At 40.1% G+C, this 21,814-nt stretch overlaps 1 protein-coding gene across 2 annotated transcripts in view; it reads right to left on the bottom strand.

The window, feature by feature from the left end:
* Window positions 1-6,223, bottom strand: part of LOC114662571 (neuronal migration protein doublecortin-like) — a 196,668-nt gene extending 190,445 nt beyond the window's left edge. Inside the window, exon 1 of one of the 2 annotated variants that reach the window (XM_051935214.1) lies at window positions 6,169-6,223. The gene's annotated coding sequence lies outside the window, so the exon portion shown is untranslated. Of the gene's footprint in view, window positions 1-60; window positions 142-6,168 lie in introns of those variants that run through there. The other variant, XM_028816112.2, reaches the window with a different exon arrangement.
* Between the last annotated feature and the right edge of the window lie 15,591 nt (window positions 6,224-21,814).

Genomic DNA, 21,814 nt, shown 5'->3' on the forward strand with positions numbered 1-21,814 from the left:
TGTTACGCATTTCATTTTTAAAAAGCCTTTTTTTTTTCATTTTCCATCAACAGTACTCACCCGAATGTCTAGCACTAGGAGGGTGTGGATGCTGCAGGGACAGAGAGACAATCTCACATTGCCTTTGTCTGGCTTTCAGACTACTTCTGTGAGGCTGCCAGTGATCACTGCTGGGTCCTAAGGACCGCCATGTATCCAGGCTCAAATTCTTACTTGCACGTTCAACTCATATGCGGCACATCGCCACTCTCCAGCGCCATGACAAACAAGCAAGCACAATTATAATTTACATAATAATATACTTAAATCAAGTTCACAGGAGGCCATAGCTTATCATGACAGCAGTGGGTGCAAGGCAATAACCAGCCTTAGACAGGGTGGAAGTCCCCCATAGAGCTCATTCACTCACTCACGCACCCACACAGAGCCAGTTGACCCAAAATGCATGTCTTTGAGAAGGAACACCAGAGGAGCACACAAACACAATGTGGAACCTGAGCAGCCAACATCCGGGGGCAGGATTTGAATGCTGGATCCATGAAGCACCTGGGTAACTCACTGAGCCACCATGCCTCACATGATACTATTATTATTGAATGCCTTTATTCAATGTAAATAATTATTAGTTTATTTCTTCTCATTTTGCTTTCCTTAATTGCTGAAGTTGAATGTATTACTGTCAATATTTGTTTCTATTAGAGAAAAAGGCTTCTCTTGCACTTTACAATAACACAGCAGTCTAATCTTTATACCAAGGGATAGAGTCATAATTTCATTTTTCAGCATCATATTAAGGCCCTGATCAAACTTCCAATTTTTAAAATATTTTTATTTTCTTACGTTCATTACACTAATAAACAAAACAATGGTCTTTTTAAAGCTAGACTGACCAGAATTAATCTGTTAAAAACAAAATTTCAATATAACATTGAAATGGAAAATAGATGCTGGCCATTCAGCTCGGATTGGGGGTGTTACAGTGTCCCCAACAAGCAGTACTGGTCAGCTAGCCTGCTTGTTCAGATGACACACCACCTTTATTTTATATAGCTCCTTGCAGTAGCACGTCATTTGCTAGGCCCCACCCACAGCCAGGTCATTAAATATTCATAAGCAGCCTCTCTTGTGTCCAGCCCTCTGGATGCCACACCTACTGCTAGTGAGCCCCCATTATCTCCTGATTCTGAGATTATTTAATATACATTTGTTCCCTACATTTCAATTTAATTTCAAAGACTTGTCTCTAGGGTCAGGTGAAGTGTATTTGTCGTGTCATCTGAGCTGAGTGTCTTCTGGTGGCTCGAAGCTCAGCTGCACATTGGTGACCTGCTTTGGATTTAAGAGGACCCCCTCTGTATTATAAGCAGCAATTGTACACACGACTGGGCCCCCTAGTGGTTGGTATCTAAAGCATTGTGCTCAGAGCATAAGAACATGTGAGAGGAGATCATTCAGCCCCTCAAGCTCATTTGTTTAGTTAAGCTGTGCCAGCATTTCATTCAGATTTCTCCTTCATCTCCATGTCTCGGTAGTTTGTTCCTGATTCACAAAACTCTTTGAGTAAAGGAGCGCCTCCTGGCTTTAGTCCTAAATGCACTTCCCCTTAATTTCCACAGATCTCCTTGAGTACATGACTCGTCAATAAGTTGAAAGAAATGCGCTAAATCTATTAATTTATCAATTTATTTTGTTAATATCTTTAAGAATTTTGAAGACCTGGATTAGGTCCCCACTGCAGTCTCTTCTGCTTGACACTAAACAGATTGAATTCTCTGACTTTGTCCCAGTAGGTCATGTCTGTAAGTCCTCGAATGCTCTTGGTTGCTCCACTTTTCCAGTGTATAAAATATGGCAAATGCAGACATCTAGAGACCTTATGGCTTTGCCCGTGTGTAATGACATTCTCCCACTGGGCCTTTGAGGTCATCCTTGTAAAAAACTTAATGCACCTGAACTTCTAAACAGTGAGGCAACTTGTAAAGCAGTCCCTAGTTAACTCAAACGTGATATCTTGGCTTGTGCCAGCTGGGCACTGAACTGTCACAGAACAGAAACGGGTAAGACAGTGTATGCATGGCGTAACATTCAGGTGCTTTTTGAGACTTAGTTATCTGATTTGAAGGTGGAGCATTTTATGTTTTTAGTTACTTCATCAAAGAGTCAGTTATGCTTATTAAGTATTTCTGTAACAGCGAGGCACACTCACAAATAATTCTGATAATATATGTTACTGGACCTAAGTAAATACATGCTCTTTAACAGCACCTTCCAATATTTCATGTTTAAAATTAAGTCCAAACTGGCTTGTGGTGATTCAACTGCTTTCATAGACAGCTGAGTCCAATTTAAGTGATGTAAAAATGGCCCTGACTGACGGCCTATTGTTAGTCACTAGTCATGGAGAGGCTGTGACTAATTGTGCATCTAATTTTTATATCATAACATTTTTGAAAGCAGTGCCTTTAGAAGCAGTTAAAATCTCCCTTTAAGTCTCAAGGTAAAACTGTTGGCTGGTCGGACCGTGGATAAATAAAGTGTCAGAGAAATGCTGGACTATTGTATTATGAAGATAACGCAGCCATGAAGTTGTTTTTAGTGCAGCACAAATCCTGAGTACATATTCAATCAATGTACGGTCACAGGGTGACGCTGGCATAATTACCTTCCTATTACATTAATTTACTACATTATGACTTTTATCATTTCTTTTTACTTTTATGGTAAACGTACCTGAAGCAGCCGGAGAGACCAGCTGGTGTAGCAGCACCTTAGACGCGCCTCTCCTGGAGTTTGACTAACTGGAATCTGAAATTCGTTGTGCTCTCAAGAGCAGTTGTTGAATGAGTAAAAGAAGAAAATGTACAAAGGATGAAAGTTGAAATGATGTCTGAAAGAAAATATGAATATAGGAAACTAATGTGTAATTGAAGAAACACGCAATGTTTTTAGCTGTTTTGAGGCAAATGACTTCACCTGTGCTCTCCATATTTAGAAATTTTACAAAGTACAATTCGTTCCTCAAGTGGAGAAAATGCTGATTTAGAAATGATTTGGGAAAATTCATTCAAAGGAAGAAATTGGGGGCTAATGAGATGCTAGATGAGTTTCTCCTAACTCAATCAGCGGCAGCATAGGTGTTCCTCCTGGGATAGCTGGAATTTTATTGTTTGTTTTTTTGAGAAAATGAGTTGAAGGATGAAACCTCTGGAAAATCTCTGATTTTGGAAGCCATCCAAGTTATGTAAGATTTTCCAGAAAGGATATACAGGTTAAAAAGCTATATCCTATCAGAGCTCCAACGAGTTTAAAGATGGTACTTACTGGTGTGTCGGCTGAAGGATGCACAGACTGTCACGCAGTAAGGAGATCAAGCGTTCACGTCCCGGGTCCTCCCTGCGTGGAGAGCGCTTTGAGTAGTGAGAAAAGCACTATATAACCATAGGGAATTATTATTATTATTATTATTATTATTATCTGAACAAGAAAAGGTGAGAGAAAATGTCTTGTGGTTATTGAGTAGAGTTAAGGAGGGGAAGCCAACCCACAAAAAAGTCAGAACAGTACCTTGCATGAGAAGGCTCAATAGCAGCAGACTTCCTTTGAGTTATGAACTGAAGTGACTGTTTAATAATACACTTCTCTTTGTGTTTATGTTTAGTTTAAACAAATTATATTTTAGACTAATTTTTCACTATTCCAGACACTAGGCGAGTGTTTTGCTATCAGGAACACAACATGGCAAACTAGGCTTCTGTCACAAACGTACGCACTGGGGACTCATTAAAGGCTCTGGTGGTGGTAACTGTTCGCCAATCCACTGTGCATACTAATACTTCTTCTCTTCCTTCCTCTGCAGACTAGATGATTGAAAACTTTACCTCCTGTCATGATCTGGGGAATCCTGAAGGCACAGGTACCAAAAACACTTTCCAAAGTTGCCCACTAGAGGGGGAAAATACCATCAAATACCACGAATAGATATCTGAAGGTCTGAGACAAATCTTTATAAAAATAAATGGTTTACTTTAGCAAAAAGGCTGTGCAAGTCCCAAAGCTCCAAAGAACGCAAAAGGCAAGGTAATACACATAAACAAAGATCTAATACAGAATTCAGATGTGTGGACAAAACCAGAGCAGAGGTTCAAAAAAATCAATAATCACAGTCCGAAAACGAAATCCAAAGATGAAGCTGAAAAAGAAAGTATGGGGTTGAATCCAGAAAACAATAGCAACAGCACCGAAACTCACAAAAACTCTCCACTCCATAGTGCGTTCGATGAGCCGCCAGGAACAATGGCAGGCTCTCTCTTAAATAGGGTAATAGGGTGGAGGGCCATTCCTGGCAGTGATTGACAGGTGGGCCCTGCCCCTAGAGGAGCCACCCACAAGACACAAGGAGCATTACCTAGGCCACACCCCTTTCCCAACACACACACACACACACACACACGCACACACACACACACACACACACACACACACGCACACACCCACACACACACACACATTATAATGAAAAGAAACATTAATATAAACAAATAATACAAAATTAAACAATACAGACATGGAAAAAAAACGTGAACAATGGCTAGGATAAAAATGCAGACTGAAATATGACTACACCTCTGACGTGACTTCTGGTGTCCGTCCACCTGGACCCATCCCTTCAGGCCTGCCCTGTACTTAATTGGAAGTTTCACCATCTTCATCTTGGGCTGTCTATTTCTCAGACCCGCATCTTCTGAGACATTGTTTTTTTGCTGAAAAGTATTTTATTGTTTTTTATTTACAATATATGGGGTTATGATGTTGCCCCTAACCTTAATCTATGTTTGTCTTCTTTTAAACTTCTAACTGAACAAAAACCTGACCAGGACCTTACTGGTCAGCCTCAGAAACAGACCTCACCTCAGGCAGTCTGACCCTAAACTTAAAAGACCTGCACAGGCCCAAAATGGACCACAATAAGCTTTACACAAGAGAGGATAATCAATAACATCTGACATTTAAGGACAGAGACAAAACAATGTCCATTAAATGTTTATTTATTAAAAAGAAAAAGAGAAATAAAAAGCAAAAAAAGGTAGATTTAAAATTGAAATTCATGGCATACAAGTCCAAACAAGGCAAAACCAAAGAACAGAGCAAAAAGTGCACAAAACCAAAAAATCCAAACAGTACTTGGAGGAATGACAAACACTCCACACGTTCTCAATGAACGTCTGCCAGTCTGAACTCCCAGTCAGAACAGAAAGGTGGAGGGCGGTCCTAGACCGTGATGTCGCAGTGGCTCCGCCTCTAGGGTGGTTCCATCCACGTGACAAAAAGAATGTAGCTTAAAAACTCATACATACAAAACATAATAATTAAAACATAAGTAACTAGACCTAACAAAGGATTCTTTTGGTATTCATAACACTTATAGGACATCAGTCGATAGGGCAGCATATTGACATGATAGTAAAATCACTTGGTAATATGAAGGATTCACTGATCTTATACTAAATATGTAACATCAAGACGATTGTGTCTCAGTTGAGCCACCTCAGACGACTCCAATGTGATATTTTGTTAATCGGTCACATTGCCGAGATGAATAAACACTTTACTGCTGCTTTATAAGTGTTTAGAAGGCCCAAAAGAAGAGTTTGTTAAGGTCTTGTTACATTATAGTAAATAAGTAATAGATGTATTTTTGCAGTACCTAGTGTTACCAAAGAAGATTTAAATAAAGAAATATTAACAAAATTTACATTAAAACAAAAAATACTTGAAAAATGATAATTCAGCAGTAACAGAAATAACAACAAAATGGAAAATAACTACACTGTAATAGAGAGCCTCTCGTGTTATTGAAGTCATTGCTTTATCGAAAGCTTCCATTTAAATCATAAAAAGAGAATAAATACATTTTCTTTGTACATCCATACAGTGACTACTGAAAGGCTGAGGTGATGTGGCTAATTTTTTGTTTTGAGAAATAATTAGTTAATAATAACTACAGACATTTTGAGACTGAGTAAAAAGCCTTCTAAAGCTTTAGTGATGAATAAAATCCTCAAGAAAATGACAATCTGTGTGCCAGGTGATCAAAAAATCAAACAGTTTAGCATGCAATGGTGAAGAATAAAGACGCTATGTTTAGATAAACAGCGCAATGTGAAATACCTTCAAAGACACCTAGGCAGGGCGACGCTTCCTCTGACAGAGGGTTGACTCTGCGTCTGGCTAATCTTTTAATCCACCCTTTTCATTTCTTACATTGCCACTTATCACCCCAAACCCAGCTCGTTGCTCTTTTTTTGGTTTGTTCCCCCTCTCTCCGCCCCTCTATCACAGCTGTGCCGTGGTGCAGACAACTTTCTTTCTTTCTTTCTTTATCCTTCACACTTCTGAAGACAATGCATTTGCTTCCCTTCCCCCAAGCCACAGTTGCACTCATTGGCAGCTGCTTTTATTTCTGAATATTATATTGCCTGATCTGTAATTATAAATAGATGAAAACTAAATAATCACAGTAGTATGTACAGGAAGGGATTAATCCTTGTTTTCTTAGCACTGCTGCTTCACAGCTCCAGAGTTCTGGGCTCAAATCACAACCCACACTCTGTCTGGGCAAACTCTGCTTCTTTTCCGTGTGTTTTTCTCCAACACCATCTATTTTGGTCCCACGTCCAAAAGCACAGTCAGACTAAACTGACTTTGTGTGATGGCTTGATGCCCATCTAGTTGAGGTTTCTACTTCGCACTTTATATTGATGGGATAAGCTCCAGCGGTCTTGAATCGGGTTAAGCAGGTGTGGCAATGGATGATGGGGGGACTTTCTCACTAGCACATGATGTGTTAATTCACGTGTAATAAAGAGACAGTGGATGTTGATAAAATAGAGAAATAAAAAAGGTTTAAGAAGCATTTAAGACGGGGGCGAGACGGTTAGATTTACTATATTAGCTAAACTGGGAGCAAAGTGAAAACCATCAAAGATGCACATCAGCACTTCTGCTTTCAGTCATATGGAAAGTTTCATTAGATTGAAAGACAGCACGTCAACGGCCATGTTGGCATCATCGGACCTCCGTGACAAAATGACAGTTGCTTTAGGAATGAAACTTTAGAATGGCCAGGAAGGGATGGATAGGAATGTGGCCTGATTTAACAACATTTTGTTTTTTTGAACTAATGAAGACAAAGGGCCCTAGAGGTTTATTTTCTCCAGGACATGGCTTCCCAAAATGTTTGTTTCTCTTTTCATTGCCATCTGACCGTCGCTGTTACAAAAAAATGGTGACTTCATTAGCACACCATATTTAGGACAAGCAGGCAATGGTTCTACCAACTTAAGTTACTCCACATATGTATATTTTTTAAATTAATAATTCACTCAATTAATACATTATAATATATTATATATATAATATATTATATACATATATATATGTATATATAATTTGTGCAATGGACATGGTCAGCGGTTGCGAATATATATATATATATTATATATATATATATATATATATATATATATATATATATATATATATATGTATATATTGTAATGGACAGCCGGTACCATGCCCGGCAGGGACGCCCCTACTGCATCTGTTCTGGGGGAGCTACCATGGACAGCTCAATACCTCCTCCGGGACGCTTGGTGGCAGCCTCCCTGGCAGACGATGATTCCCCAACCTGGCGCATGGCTCCATGGGAGATGGAGTTCTCCACAGCCTGGTTGGGGGCTCAGATGGCCGCCAGGGGGAGCTGCATGGAGCCTGTAGCCCGGCTGGTCACCGGCCCCACCCGGAAATGCAATTAGGGCCAGGTGATCAAGCACCTGGAATGCTTCCGGGTGGGGTATAAAAAAGGCCAGCCACCACCACTCGAGAGCCAGAATTGGGAGGAAGAGGACGAGGTTGCCTGGGAGGAGTGGTGGTGCCAAAGTGGAAGGAAAGTGTTGTTTGGTGTGCTATATTTAAGTGCTTTTGGGACTGTGTTGGGCCTGTGGGACACGGGAAGGCGTGCCCCACGGCTGAAGAAAAATAAAAGTGTGTTTTATTTAAGCACGTGCCTCTGCCTCAGTCTGTGCCGGGTCGGGCGCAATATAGCGCTTTTCACAATATATATATATATATATATACTGTATACAGTTAGGTCCATAAATATTTGGACAGAGACAACTTTTTTCTAATTTTGGTTCTGTACATTACCACATGAATTTTAAATGAAGCAACTCAGATGCAGTTGAAGTGCAGACTTTCAGCTTTAATTCAGTGGGGTGAACAAAACGATTGCATAAAAATGTAAGGCAACTAAAGCATTTTTTTAACACAATCCCTTCATTTCATGGGCTCAAAAGTAATCGGACAAATTAAATAAATGAAAATAAAATGTTCATTTCTAATACTTGGTTGAAAACCCTTTGCTGGCAATGACAGCCTGAAGTCTTGAACTCATGGACATCGTCAGATGCTGGGTTTCCTCCTTTTTAATGCTCTGCCAGGCCTTTACTGCAGCGGCTTTCAGTTGCTGTTTGTTTGTGGGCCTTTCTGTCTGAAGTTTAGTCTTCAACAAGTGAAATGCATGCTCAGTTGGGTTAAGATCAGGTGACTGACTTGGCCATTCAAGAATTTTCCACTTCTTTGCTTTAATAAACTCCTGGGTTTCTTTGGCTGTATGTTTTGGGTCATTGTCCATCTGTATCATGAAACGTCGCCCAATCAATTTGACTGAATTTAGCTGGATTTGAGCAGACAGTATGTCTCTGAACACCTCAGAATTCATTCGGCTGCTTCTGTCCTGTGTCACATCATCAATAAACACTAGTGTCCCAGTGACACTGGCAGCCATGCACGCCCAAGCCATCACACTGCCTCCACCGTGTTTTACAGATGATGTGGTATGCTTTGGATAATGAGCTGTTCCATGCCTTCTCCATACATTTTTCTTGCCATCATTCTGGTAGAGGTTGATCTTGGTTTCATCTGTCCAAAGAATGTTTTTCCAGAACTGTGCTGGCTTTTTTAGATGTTCTTTATCAAAGTCCAATCTAGTCTTTCTATTCTTGAGGCTTATGAGTGTCTTGCATCTTGCAGTGCACCCTCTGTATTTACTTTCACGCAGTCTTCTCTTTATGGTATACTTGGATATCGATACGCCTACCCCCTGGAGAGTGTTGTTCACTTGGTTGGCTGTTGTGAAGGGGTTTCTCTTCACCATGGAAATGATTCTGTGATCATCCACCACTGTTGTCTTCCGTGGACGTCCAGGTCTTTTTGCGTTGCTGAGTTCACCAGTGCTTGCTTTGTTTCTCAGGATGTACCAAACTGTAGATTTTGCCACTCGTAATATTGTAGCAATTTCTCAGATGGGTTTTTTCTGTTTTCGCAGCTTAAGGATGGCTTCTTTCACCTGCATGGAGAGCTCCTTTGACCGCATGTTGTCTGTTCACAGCAAAATCTTCCACATGCAAGCACCACACCTCAAATCAACTCCAGGCCTTTTATCTGCTTAATTGATAATGACTTAGCGATGGACTTGCCCACATCTGCCCATGAAATAGCCTTTGAGTCAATTGTCCAATTACTTTTGAGCCCCTGAAATGAAGGGATTGTGTGAAAAAAATGCTTTAGTTGCCTCACATTTTTATGCAATCGTTTTGTTCACCCCACTGAATTAAAGCTGAAAGTCTGCACTTCAACTGCATCTGAGTTGTTTCATTTAAAATTCATTGTGGTAATGTACAGAAGCAAAATTAGAAAAAAGTTGTCTCTGTCCAAATTTTTATGGACCTAACTGTATATATACAGGGGGCTCTGTCCTCTGCTCGCTTCGCTCACCAGCCCCTACTCCGTTCCCCTCCAGCACTACATGCCATTGTGAAGAGGGGGGCTGAATGCACCCCATGAAGACTGGAAATAATTATTCCTCTAGAAGCAAAACGTTTCATTTAAATCCATCTGCATAATTAAAATTCTATGTATAGTTTTTTTATATATATCTAATAAATACCACATATAACATTAACTAGCTTTTCTTTTTAATGTCTGAGTAACTGCTTAGTTAGATGCATACACACACACACACTCATATATATATATATATACATACACATACATATACACACATATATACACATATACAAATACACACATACACATATACATACATATACATACATATACACACACATACATGTTTCTACCATGTGTAATTTTTAGGGATTTGCGCATATGTATATGCTTTTGCATTTACGTTTGTTTTATTAAGTTCAAAATAAGCCTTATTTTGTATTTCTATTTTTCACTACCTTTAAAGCTTCTGCTTCTTTGTCCTCATTAAATTGAATCACATTCTAACCTGGTAAATGAATTGTTAATAATTCAACAGAATGACTTCGACCGTGCATTGGCAAGTCCATTAAATGCCACCTGCTTTCCATTGCACTGACGTACCGAGTATCTAAATATGCTTGAACTTCGTCCTGAGACTGTTCTTTGGATAAAGTTACGCGTACTCTATCGTGCCCTTTATGAATGTACTTGTAGATGTACTTAATACTCATAACCAATGCAAAATACTTAACATTAATATGACAATTGAATCAATGAATTATCGATCATCACAATTTTACCATCTAACCTTCTGTGATAAGTGTGCTGTTTGTGATAATTATCTCTTCGGCGATAATCTGGAAAGCCAGCCTTAGTCTTATCTGTTGATTGAACGTACGCTTTAGGAAATTTCTTTTAACACTTTTCTCTTTTGAGTCCCAGCAAACTGAATCTTTTAAAAGAGGTCCGTGGGACATGTGTTTAATGACTTTGTACCATAATTCAGGCTAGGTTTCTCTGTTTGGAATTTCAGCACAGACAAAGTGATCTACATCATCAGCAGTTAATAATTTATTTTGCAAAGTAACCAATAAATGCATGTGAGGTAAACCCCGTTTTTTCAAATTCGATTGTGTAAATATATGCTCTGATTTGACCGAACACCATTTCGATTCTATGTTGCATCGCTTCTCTGTTATCTCTAACCAGCTCTGCATGTGTATCACACCGTTTATGAATGTCATTATGAAGTCTTTTATTTCTGACCCCGACTGCACCTAGAGCTTTTCAATTCCACTTGTTCCGGGCTGATAATAACTTTCCTTATTTTCTGAATTTGCCCATAGATTATTATTGTTCTCTTGTGCATCCTTTTTTGCCTTATTTTCTCTCCAACGCTTTCGTGTCTTTTTTTGATGTGCTGCTCTTTCTTGTTCGCTTAGTCGTTCACATGCCATCTAGACCGTATAACATTTTTAAGAGCTGGGAGTGCATGAAGTGTGTCTCTCAAAATCATTCCAACAACTGTGAGGTTGGATGTCTGTGAACTTCTTTTAATTTTTTTGTAAGTAGGGTGTGACATGCAAAAGTGACCATCTCACGGGTCTTGCTTCCTAAGGTTGTAATGTCTAGTCTCGCATGATATCAAAGTGATTACATCTCGATCCAAGAATTTTTTATATATAGATATATACTAGGGGCTTTGCCACCTGCTTACTTTGCTCATCAACCCTCCGTCCTGCACTACGCGCCAGCCACTTTGCATCTCTGCCGCTCACGTATGTGCATTTCATTTTCACCAAACAACAAATCTTTTAATTCTCGCAGATATGCCTCTTCATTGGGAAGAAACACTACTTTTCCCTGATGGCAACATGAATTAAACTATCTACAAGTCTCCAACTTAAAGTGTAAATCCAAACAATATATTCAATATTTTTTTGCTGTTCCATTATTTCACCGAGTAATAATTTCCATTTGTTTGCGCTAATGCTATCTTTACTATCATTTTTTTGATATTTTCGAATTCTAGTACTTTCATTATCTCTAACATGCTCTGCATGTGTACCATACCAATGTTTTGAATTCTTTACGATGTTCTACTTTGTCATCTATTCTTTGTCTTTTATTTCCGGCCCCAGGTGTGGTTAAATCTCTTGGCACAATGTCTTGTCTTGCAGGACTTGAAAGTATCTCTCTGAAAACGTCATAACTGCTGCCCACGTCAATTGCACAAATGATGAGTCTTTAGTTCAGCATAAACAAATGACAGTAAGAAAGGAATTTAATGTCCAGTCCATCCTCCCTCATCATAAAGACACATGTGCCAAGTTAACTGCTAACTTTAAATTGTGAGTGTTTGCAATAAGAAGGCACACCACCCAGGTTTGGTTCCTGCCTTGTACCCACTGCTGCCAGCGTAGGCTCTTAAATGAATGAGTAGGTTTGAAAATAGATGAATGGATGGAGGGCTGTGCAGATTTTGAGTTTATTCTACAAGACCTTTCACTAATTAGGTTACATTGCTTGATGGTGTAGTGTCGTAGGAGTTCCTACACACTTCAGGGTTTAACAGAATGCCACAATCAATGCCTGTTTAGAATGCAGGAGGAGAGGAAGCCCAGCAGCATACAGGAATGATAGCCAGGGATCAGGAGTGCAGTTCACTCCACGGCCACCAGGAGGTACTGCTGTAGCCTGGTTTGTATAGAATCACAATGACACTGTGAAAGACACAGCAAGATGTTAGGCAAGTTAAGACTGGTATTCTAGATACACCAAACCAAAAAAAATCAACATACTATAAAAGAACAAAACCATTTTGTCATCCAAAAATCGAAATATTTTTAGCAGGTCAAGGAAGGTTACAGTACAATACATACCAAGACTTCATTCTGGGTGTCCATGCAGTTTCTTCTAACTCCACAAAAACAACTAAATCACAATATAAGGAAAAAGCTTAATATTTCCACATAAAGCAGAATCTTCTCAAATTTGAAATGAAATTATTCTTACATGGCATGTGTCATCTTTTAAATTTATCTGGAAATTTCTCAAAGGTTTGTTGGTCTGTACAAGAAAATATTCAGAGATTTTTTGCTAGAAAGGTTTTGAAAAAGGAATGCATGGATCTGGTTGATATTTCTATATTTGCCATGGGATTTACACTTGTTGCTTAGCAACAAGCCAACAGTCCTAAAAAGCTTTTCAAATACGTGAGAGGACGACATGTGTTGAACTAGCGAGATCATACAAAAACTGTGACTCAGACATATTGAGATAGATAGATAGATAGATAGATAGATAGATAGATAGATAGATAGATAGATAGATAGATAGATAGATAGATAGATAGATAGATAGATAGATAGATAGATAGATAGATAGATAGAAAAGGAAGGTGCTATATAACATACATAAATGGATAGTGTTATATAAGGTACTGAACAGTGACTCACCAACATGTGCTTCTTTTGTTCCTTTCATTTATTTTTTATAGCTCATGAGACTAATTTACACATTTAACTATAATTAAAATCAAAAAACAAACATCAATTTAAATAAAGCTATAAGGCATCATGAGCCATGTTCATACAAGTGTAGGTGTCCCAGCCGGGATTGCCTCCCTTCCCTTACCCTGCTGGTTGACAGTCCTGTTGCTCTGCCCTTCTATACTATTCATTATGTTGGCCTCCTGGTGACCCCTAGGTAAGGAAAAGGAGTCCATGCTGTCAGCTTTGCCAGTCCATCCATTATATTACAAATGATGAAAAAAAAGATGTAAAAATAAGGCACTGTAAAGTGCAAACGTAGCAGCTACCGCCAGTTACACAAAAAGTTATAAAAGGGGCACTTCTGTCAAGGAAGAGCAGACACAGGTCCAAAATAAATGCCCCTCCCAGTAGTCCTTTTGGTTTTATAGTACACTACCAGAAGGGGCGGGGCTTCCTGATGTCAGTCATCTTCTGCCTGCTGTCTCTTTGAGTTGCGAAGGAGAAGGCCGATTAAGTTAATAATACTGCCCCCTCTCTACATGGAGTAGTATTGCTTATCTTGAGCAAGCTTTGAAAACGTCCCCTACCTGAACATGTTTGACAACATTTATATTTATTTACTGATCGATCAATCAGTCAATCAATCAAAAGATAGATAGATAGATAGATAGATAGATAGATAGATAGATAGATAGATAGATAGATAGATAGATAGATAGATAGATAGATAGATAGATAGATAGATACTTCTAAATATTTTAAAGTATATCTGGTGTTGGTGTTCATAGTGATAATGTAACATTCTCCACTGAAGATTTGCTTAATCCAGTTTAGTGTCCCAGGTGCCTGAGCATATCCTGCAATCTCTGGGTGCAGGGCAAGTACCAGCTCAGCAAAGGGTGCCAGTCCTTCATAATACTCCCTCCTGAACACACATCCCCACTCACACAGGGCCAATTCAGAATCCACAGTTAACAGAAAATTAAATTATTTGGAAGAAATCCCAGGACATTAGATCCATAAGGCAGTAGCAGCACCAATCTAATCCTAGAGAAAAGTGATAATGCAGAATTAGATAAATGCTAATGTAAAGTATGCTACTGTAAGCTGTCTACTGTAAGATGGTTTAAATATAAATTTAAAACCTATTTCTTTGAGAAAGCTATATTTCAACTTGTAAACTAAATCAACATTATTATCATCCATATGAAAGGCAAGATTTTCTGCAGAAAGGTGCTATGTTAAAGAACAGGATACGACAGGATAGATAGATAGATAGATAGATAGATAGATAGATAGATAGATAGATAGATAGATAGATAGATAGATAGATAGATAGATAGATAGATAGATAGATAGATAGATAGATAGATAGATAGACACGGTGTTGCACTTTATTGAGTCCCTGAGGGTATTAAAGATGCCTGAGTCATAGAGCAGCCAGCTGTGCGTGTAAACTTGGTGTTGACTTCCTGTCCCCCTCCATTGATCCGTTGTCATTAATCTGCTGGTTTTCTGATGTTGAGATACCGCACTCCTCCTTTGTATTTTCTGCACATATGTCACAGCAGCTTGGATAATCTTTTTCTCCTTCTCTTTTTTAATCACTGCTCTAAAGTCAATTTCTCATTCAGTTTTTTTTAATTTACTGCTAGAAACTTAAATTGTAACACCATCTCCATCTTCTAAGATAATCTTGGACAGAGGCAGTTTTCTATTCATTTTTAAATGGTTTCTAGTTTGCTCTCAGTATCATTCTAATTTATATTCATGATGTGCCCCGCCATACTGTTTCCTTATGACTGACCTTTGGCTCTCTCTTTGCTCCTATAGCACACATCTTCTGTGTTGTATTTACTGCTCTCTGTTATTTGTTAACTTATCATGAACCTTCTATGAATATTTCTGCTGCTCCTTTCTTCAGTATATTATCTCTGTTGCTGTAGATAATCACTTTAACGGTAGACTGCCAATTAATTTTCTAACCACTGATCGACTCAAGGAGATCTTTTTCATTAAAATGTGAGTATTTGTTAGGAAGAATGCAATCCCAGACTGCAGCACCAGAAAGCAGACCATCTACTGTATCTCTTCAGCTCTCCATTAGATTTTATCTTTCATCAGTTTACCTTTTCACCTTAATTTCTGTTACAGTTCCTCCACTGAATCACATGCTTTTTATTTTTTGTGATTCATTTTTTACATATAAGGAGAGCCTTTGGGTTGGCAGTGTTCTTCTCCTAATGGTTTCGATACTCTTCATCCATGCATTCATTCATTTTCTAACTGGTTACCCAGTCCAGGATTACAAGAAGCCAGAGCCTATTGTGTGCCATGACTGGAAGTCACCCTGAAAGGGGCATCAGTCCATCCCGGGACACACTTACACTCACGCTAATCTTACAACCAGTTTAGGAGGAAGTAGAAAAAAGCACATTCAGACATGGAGGGGACGTGCAATTCAGACACACAGGCAGTGTCTGGATGCAGAAATTTAACCCAGGACTCCAAAGCTGTAAATCAGCAGCACAAAACACTGTGCCACTCTTTGAATTCTCTAACATAAATTACAAGCTGTAACAAAAAAAACTTCACTTCCACACTTAACAGTGTTAAATGTATACTGCCATTATTTGCACATATATTCTTACTTAAAATCAATTATCCTGCACAGATCTTACATATTATACAGTAAATTATGAATATATTGTCACACACATGTGCATGGGAAGCAGCTAAAGGACTTGAAGATTGGTAATCCCACACCAAACCAGAGGGTGGCAGTGTGCACTAACCCTTTCTCTCTTTTGTCCTGCAGACCATCCGAAGGAAATCCCGCCCAGGCCTGTCAACATCAGTTCTGGACCCGATGATGTGACTTCCTCTGCCCAACTATAAAAATGCCATCTTGTTAACAATGAATCAGTTCTGTTTTGGACTCAAGTCTGTAAAGATGTATTAATGATGCTTTCTTTGATGAAGTTTACGGGGTGACAACCTAAAAACTTTTTCTGTGTTCATCTCCTTTATTCACATTATTTAATATACTATGATGGACAGACGGCAGCTCAACCCGGCTGGGATGCCCCTGGAATGGAAGGATGGGGGAAGGCAGCTACTTGCTGACATTGCCTCCTCCAAAATGCTAGATAGAGTGTAGCGGTGACCTGGATTCCTGCAGGGCATCCTGGGACTTGGAGTTTGATTTCTCAGCCCTGCTAGGTGCTGTGGGTGTCACCAGGCAGAGCTGTCGAAGGATATGGGGACGAATTCTTTCTTTATATCCTGGAAATATGAGATAGTCACGAGGACAGAAGCCCCGAAGTATTACTGGGCTGAAAAAAATGTCAGTTCTTCATTAGACCCAGACAGAAGCACTTCCAGGTCAAAGAGTATTTAAAGGACAGATGGGAACCCAGCAAGCTGAGCCAGAGTTGGGTGGTAGTGGATAGAGCTTGCTGGGAGGTGTGGAGGAGAGATTTGAGTAGTATTTTGATGTATTTGGTTATTGTGGTGGACGTGTTTTGGGCACTGTACAAGAAGGCAAAAGAAATTAAGCAGCTTCTTGGTGTTTTAAAACATGGTGTCAGTGTCTGTGTGTCAGGTTAAGTACTGGTACAGTGCCATCTAGTGTTACAATACATTGTGGCCAGCAAGAGTCACTACTGAGCCCCTAAACTCAGAGACACAACTACACGGTACCGTTCTTGGTTTACACTGAAGCTGTTTTTATACCTTCACAGACCTCCATATCCTTATCCTTTTTCTCTTGTCTCTTTCCACACCTCCCACATAGTCTACTCCACACTCCTCCCGACTCTGACTACTCAAGCAGGAAACTTAACTTAATTTATATTGGACCTGGGAGTACTTCTGGTGCCACAGCATTGTACACTGGAAGCACTTCTTGGTCAGTGTACCTTCAAAGAGGGTGAAACGATTCCCTGCAGCTCCCCCTGGTGGCACCCAAGATCTCTGACAGGGCCTGTTTCATGGGGCTGCAATTCCCAGCCTGCCCTGTGAGTATCCGTATGGGCAGGGCTGGCGCAAGTGGGTGTGCAGGATGTGCACTGCACAATGGCACTAAATAGAGAGGGCACCAAAAAGTGACTAGAAAAAAATCCCACGACGAAAAAAATGTATTAATTTTTCGAGTGAGGCTTTTTGCCCACTGTGCACATTTTTCCTGGAACCACACCAAAATATGCAGCAATAATGTTGCAACAAAGTTGTTCCGAATTAGTTTACTAAAAATCGATGCAATGACAGCACAAATGTTTCTGTATGTTGGTCTTTTTTTCTATGGTATTTAAACATTTTTTCCCAACAGATGTAAAGGGGCTTTCCAGCCAGATGCAGTTTTGCGATAATATTGACTGACTCCATGAGTGGCGTTTACAAAGGAGGAAAGAAAGAAAGGAGCGTCAAGGCACACCTCTCAGAGCCATCGAGAGCTGCTATATTGTATTGGTACCCTTTCTTAGAAATTGAATTATTACTGGATTAAAATATTCTAAGAATCTCTACTTGGATTTTCCTTTAAGTCTATAGAACCCTCACCCCTCTCTTATCCCTTGGGTAGCTACGTTTAAAAGTTCCTGGAAGTTCCTGATTACCTAGTTGAGGTAAGGAAGTTCTCCCTCATTACCTGCTTCATGTGAACTCTGCATAGCATCAATCGGTCTAACGTTGCTCTCTTTAGAGGAAGGATCGCTCTGCTTGCGTGTATATTCACTTCTCCACAGTTGCAGGTTGATGCAGATAATTAGTTCTGAAAAGGTATGTAATATAAATTCAATGCAGTATTAGTTGTTAATGGCGCATGAAAGAAAATATAAAAATTAATATATGTAATTTCCATCCAAATATATAGTTAATCGGTGTGGAAAACTTAGTGAGGCGCGGAACAAGTAAGTCTTGTTTTTAATGTTTTTTTGTTTTATCACAGTTAAATACCACCTGTTTTGTCTTGGTAGAGTAATATATTACTCTTCTTTCCCCTTTTGTATTATTAATATGTAACCTTTGTCAGAATGCCTCAAATCTCCCAGACTTACCACTGTTTATAAGCTATTTTACCATATAACTTCTCCCCAACTTCCCTTCTACATTTATAACCTCAGGCAATTAAGTGTTGTAAAAGACAAACAAGAGTTAAGTTACAATTTAAATAATGTATTATTGATAATATTCATAAATAATAACAATATGCAAAGTACATTTGAATATTGGCAACCATGCAACCTGATTAAATGCTGATGTGTAGTTTCAGGTGGCACACAGACTTGTCAGTTACTTCAAATGTCTCTAGTTAAGGCATCATTTGTGGTCAGCTTTCTTCAGAACAGGCCGCATGCCTGTCTCAATATGGCTGCCGATCTGTGCTCTTCATTGTGTTGTCCTTTCCAGTTCATGGTGTGAGATGATGTTTTATCAGTTTGGTAAGAGAGAGAGAGTGAGGTAAAGCAAGCAAATTTATAGGTTTTCTGTCCAAGCCCTAGAGCCAATAGGGTGTTGTGGTATTTAAAGGCTTTTGATACAAGCCAGTTCCAAACAGCCATACTTCAGACCAATGGGGGGACAGAATACCTTCACACCTGCCCTCCAAACCATGTGTTAAACTAAAGCTTGGCAGTTAGGCAGCCTGGCTTTCCTGTGGGGGTTGACTGGGAGTCCTGCAGAGAAATATTAGTCCAACTTGTTTGAGGCACTTCCCCTAACCCTGTCGTAAAATTACAAAGAGACTCATTCCTAAAATGGGGGAACGGGTTCTTAAACCGTCAAACCACTGCTGTTATTATCAATAATGTAACACTAATGTTACATTCCATCCATCCATTATCCAACCCGCTATATCCTAACTACTGGGTCACGGGGGTCTGCTGGAGCCAATCCCAGCCAACACAGGGCACAAGGCAGGAAGCAAACCCCAGGCAGGGCGCCAGCCTACCGCAGTAATATTACATTGATTTGTCTAAGTTACAAATAAAGACACACATAATATTTATCAATTTGTATGCAAAATGTCACATCACAACACCACCTTTACAACTATAGTGCGAAATTAATTCTGAATGATTTTCTGTTGTGTTTAAGGGGGAGTTACAGCAACCATGGTGGTGAATACAGTTTTTAAACCAATTCAGTACACCATTTTATTTTAACAAAACATTTCTGTTGTATAGAATTTCCATTTAAAAAGTAACCATAAATGTAGTGTTTTTGTAAGTCCTTATACATACATTGAATCGCGAAAAAATGTATTCATCATCAGTATAGATTGAAAACGAAAATTGAATTGTAAAATGGTAATGTAGTTTTGAAAAATAAGTATTTTTTATAAAAGGCGCCAAATCAGTTTCTGCACAAAGGTGCCTTACATATCAGCGCCAGCCCTGCGTATGGCAGTAACACCAGTGGGATGCTGCCATTGTGTGTACAGGTGGGAAGACATAACGCTCTTGAGCAGACACCTTCTCTCCTTCCAAGCAGTCCTCCCATCCTGGCAAGGAACTGGCCCCCAGCTTGGATGGGATGCTGAACCAGCCTTGTCCTTCCATTACAGCCTCCTGTCCTGGGAAGAAACTTGTCTCCATCTTGGTTGGGACACAACATCAACAAAATGGTGGATCTGGGGAATGCTGCAATACTGCTTAAGGATGGTATGACAATAAAGCCACTTGAGTTGACTTGATCTCATTTGATTTGAGCAGTACACTCACACTTAAGCAAAAATATAAAAACATATATCAGTGGCACAGTGCTTAGTTCTGCTGCCTTGTAGATCCAGGATCCTGGGTTTAAATCCTGCTCGTGGCTGCTCACCAAGTGGAGTTAGCATGTCTTTCCTGTGTTTGTAGAACTCTCCTCCTACATCCCATGTCATGAACGTGATTATTCATCTCAACCTGCAATAAGGAAGCCAAGTGGATCAGAGGAGAGAGTTTAATATACAGTAAGTTGTTGCTCCGAGGTTATGACAAATGTGTTCCAAGGTATGGAAGACAGACGTTTCAAGGTAAAGTAGTTCTATTCACTAATCATGGTGTCAGAGACTGCTGCTGTGTTGAATGTTGATTAGGACATGCAAAGAAGAATTTCACTGAACTTAGTACACGGGACAGAAATGACCCCATTAACCATTTATGAAAGGAGCCAGAGGGCTCACGTGTCTGTGTTTTCTTTGGAATTCTGAAGTTTCTGACCAGGCAGCAGATCAGAGACCCCTTCCTCTGCACCCACTGCCACTCCTAACTCTGCTGTCTTTAAAAGGACCTTCATCAAGTTCAAGAGAGTTGTCCCAAGAGGCCATGAGTAACATCATTCATCTCTTACTACTGCGTGTAATGGTGGCAATGCCGGTAGGGTCTTAGCACACCTTGCATCTGTAGAAGCAGCTCGGCTACAGACAGACACACAGACCAACAATGTCCAGGACAGACATGTTTATTTTTCTTTGGCACAGCACAATGCACAAACCCCAATAAAGCTCAGTCCTGTCTTCTTTTCTCCAACTGCCTCTACTCCTCTCCCACAAGCTCCGTGTTCTTCCACCCGACTCCGGCTCCCTTGCTGGAGTGAGGCAGCCTCTTTTATACCACACCCGGAAGTGCTCCAGGTGCTCCTTGGTCAAGTTCCAGCAGCACTTCTGGGTGTGGTGGAAGTGCTGCAGACCACTGCTCTGGAACTGTCCAGGTGCCCCCTGGTGGTGGCACAGGGTTGAGCTTCTAAGCTCCAGTCCTGTGGCCCCGATGTAAACCAGGGGGGCGGCCCTCTTGTGTCCCGGGGAGGTACTTCTGGTGATATGTCCACTTCCCCGGTCCACTCCTCAAATGGGCGTCCTGGCCGTCTATCACACATCAAAAGGGGCCTTCCTGGCATGGGTCTGAAACCCATTTCTAGTTTTCTTCATGTTGTCTTTTTACAACCCAACACACACTGTGGGATTAGGGAGATGTTAACTAGTCTTACGGGTGTGTGTGTGTGTGTGCGTGTGTGTGACTGGGCCCTGTGATGGACTGGCAACCTGTCCAAGGCACTTCTGTTCCTCAAACCTGGTGCTGGTTGGGATAGCCTCAGGCCCCTCAAAACACTTCATTGAGAATATACCATCTTATAAATGCATTTCAAGGCAAAATCTAGTTATGTAACAAGCACTCTAATGCAGGGATTCCCAAACTCAGTCCTGGGGACCCACTGTGGCTGCAGGTTTTTGTTCCAACCAACGTCTCTTTTGAGTTGGACTCCTAGCCTAATCAACTGAACTGTTATTTCCTGTGTTTTGGGGTCAATGTAGAAATTACAAAACTAAGCTTAGTAAATTCTCATTAAAATGTATAAAATGGCTGCGGTGGGTTGGCACCCTGCCTGGGATTGGTTCCTGCCTTGTGCCCTGTGTTGGCTGGGATTGGCTCCAGCAGACCCCCGTGACCCTGTGTTTGGATTCAGCGGGTTGGAAAATGGATGGATGGATGTATAAAATGGATATACAG

Source organism: Erpetoichthys calabaricus, chromosome 12 (genome assembly GCF_900747795.2).
Source record: "Erpetoichthys calabaricus chromosome 12, fErpCal1.3, whole genome shotgun sequence".
NCBI classification, from domain to species: domain Eukaryota; kingdom Metazoa; phylum Chordata; class Cladistia; order Polypteriformes; family Polypteridae; genus Erpetoichthys; species Erpetoichthys calabaricus.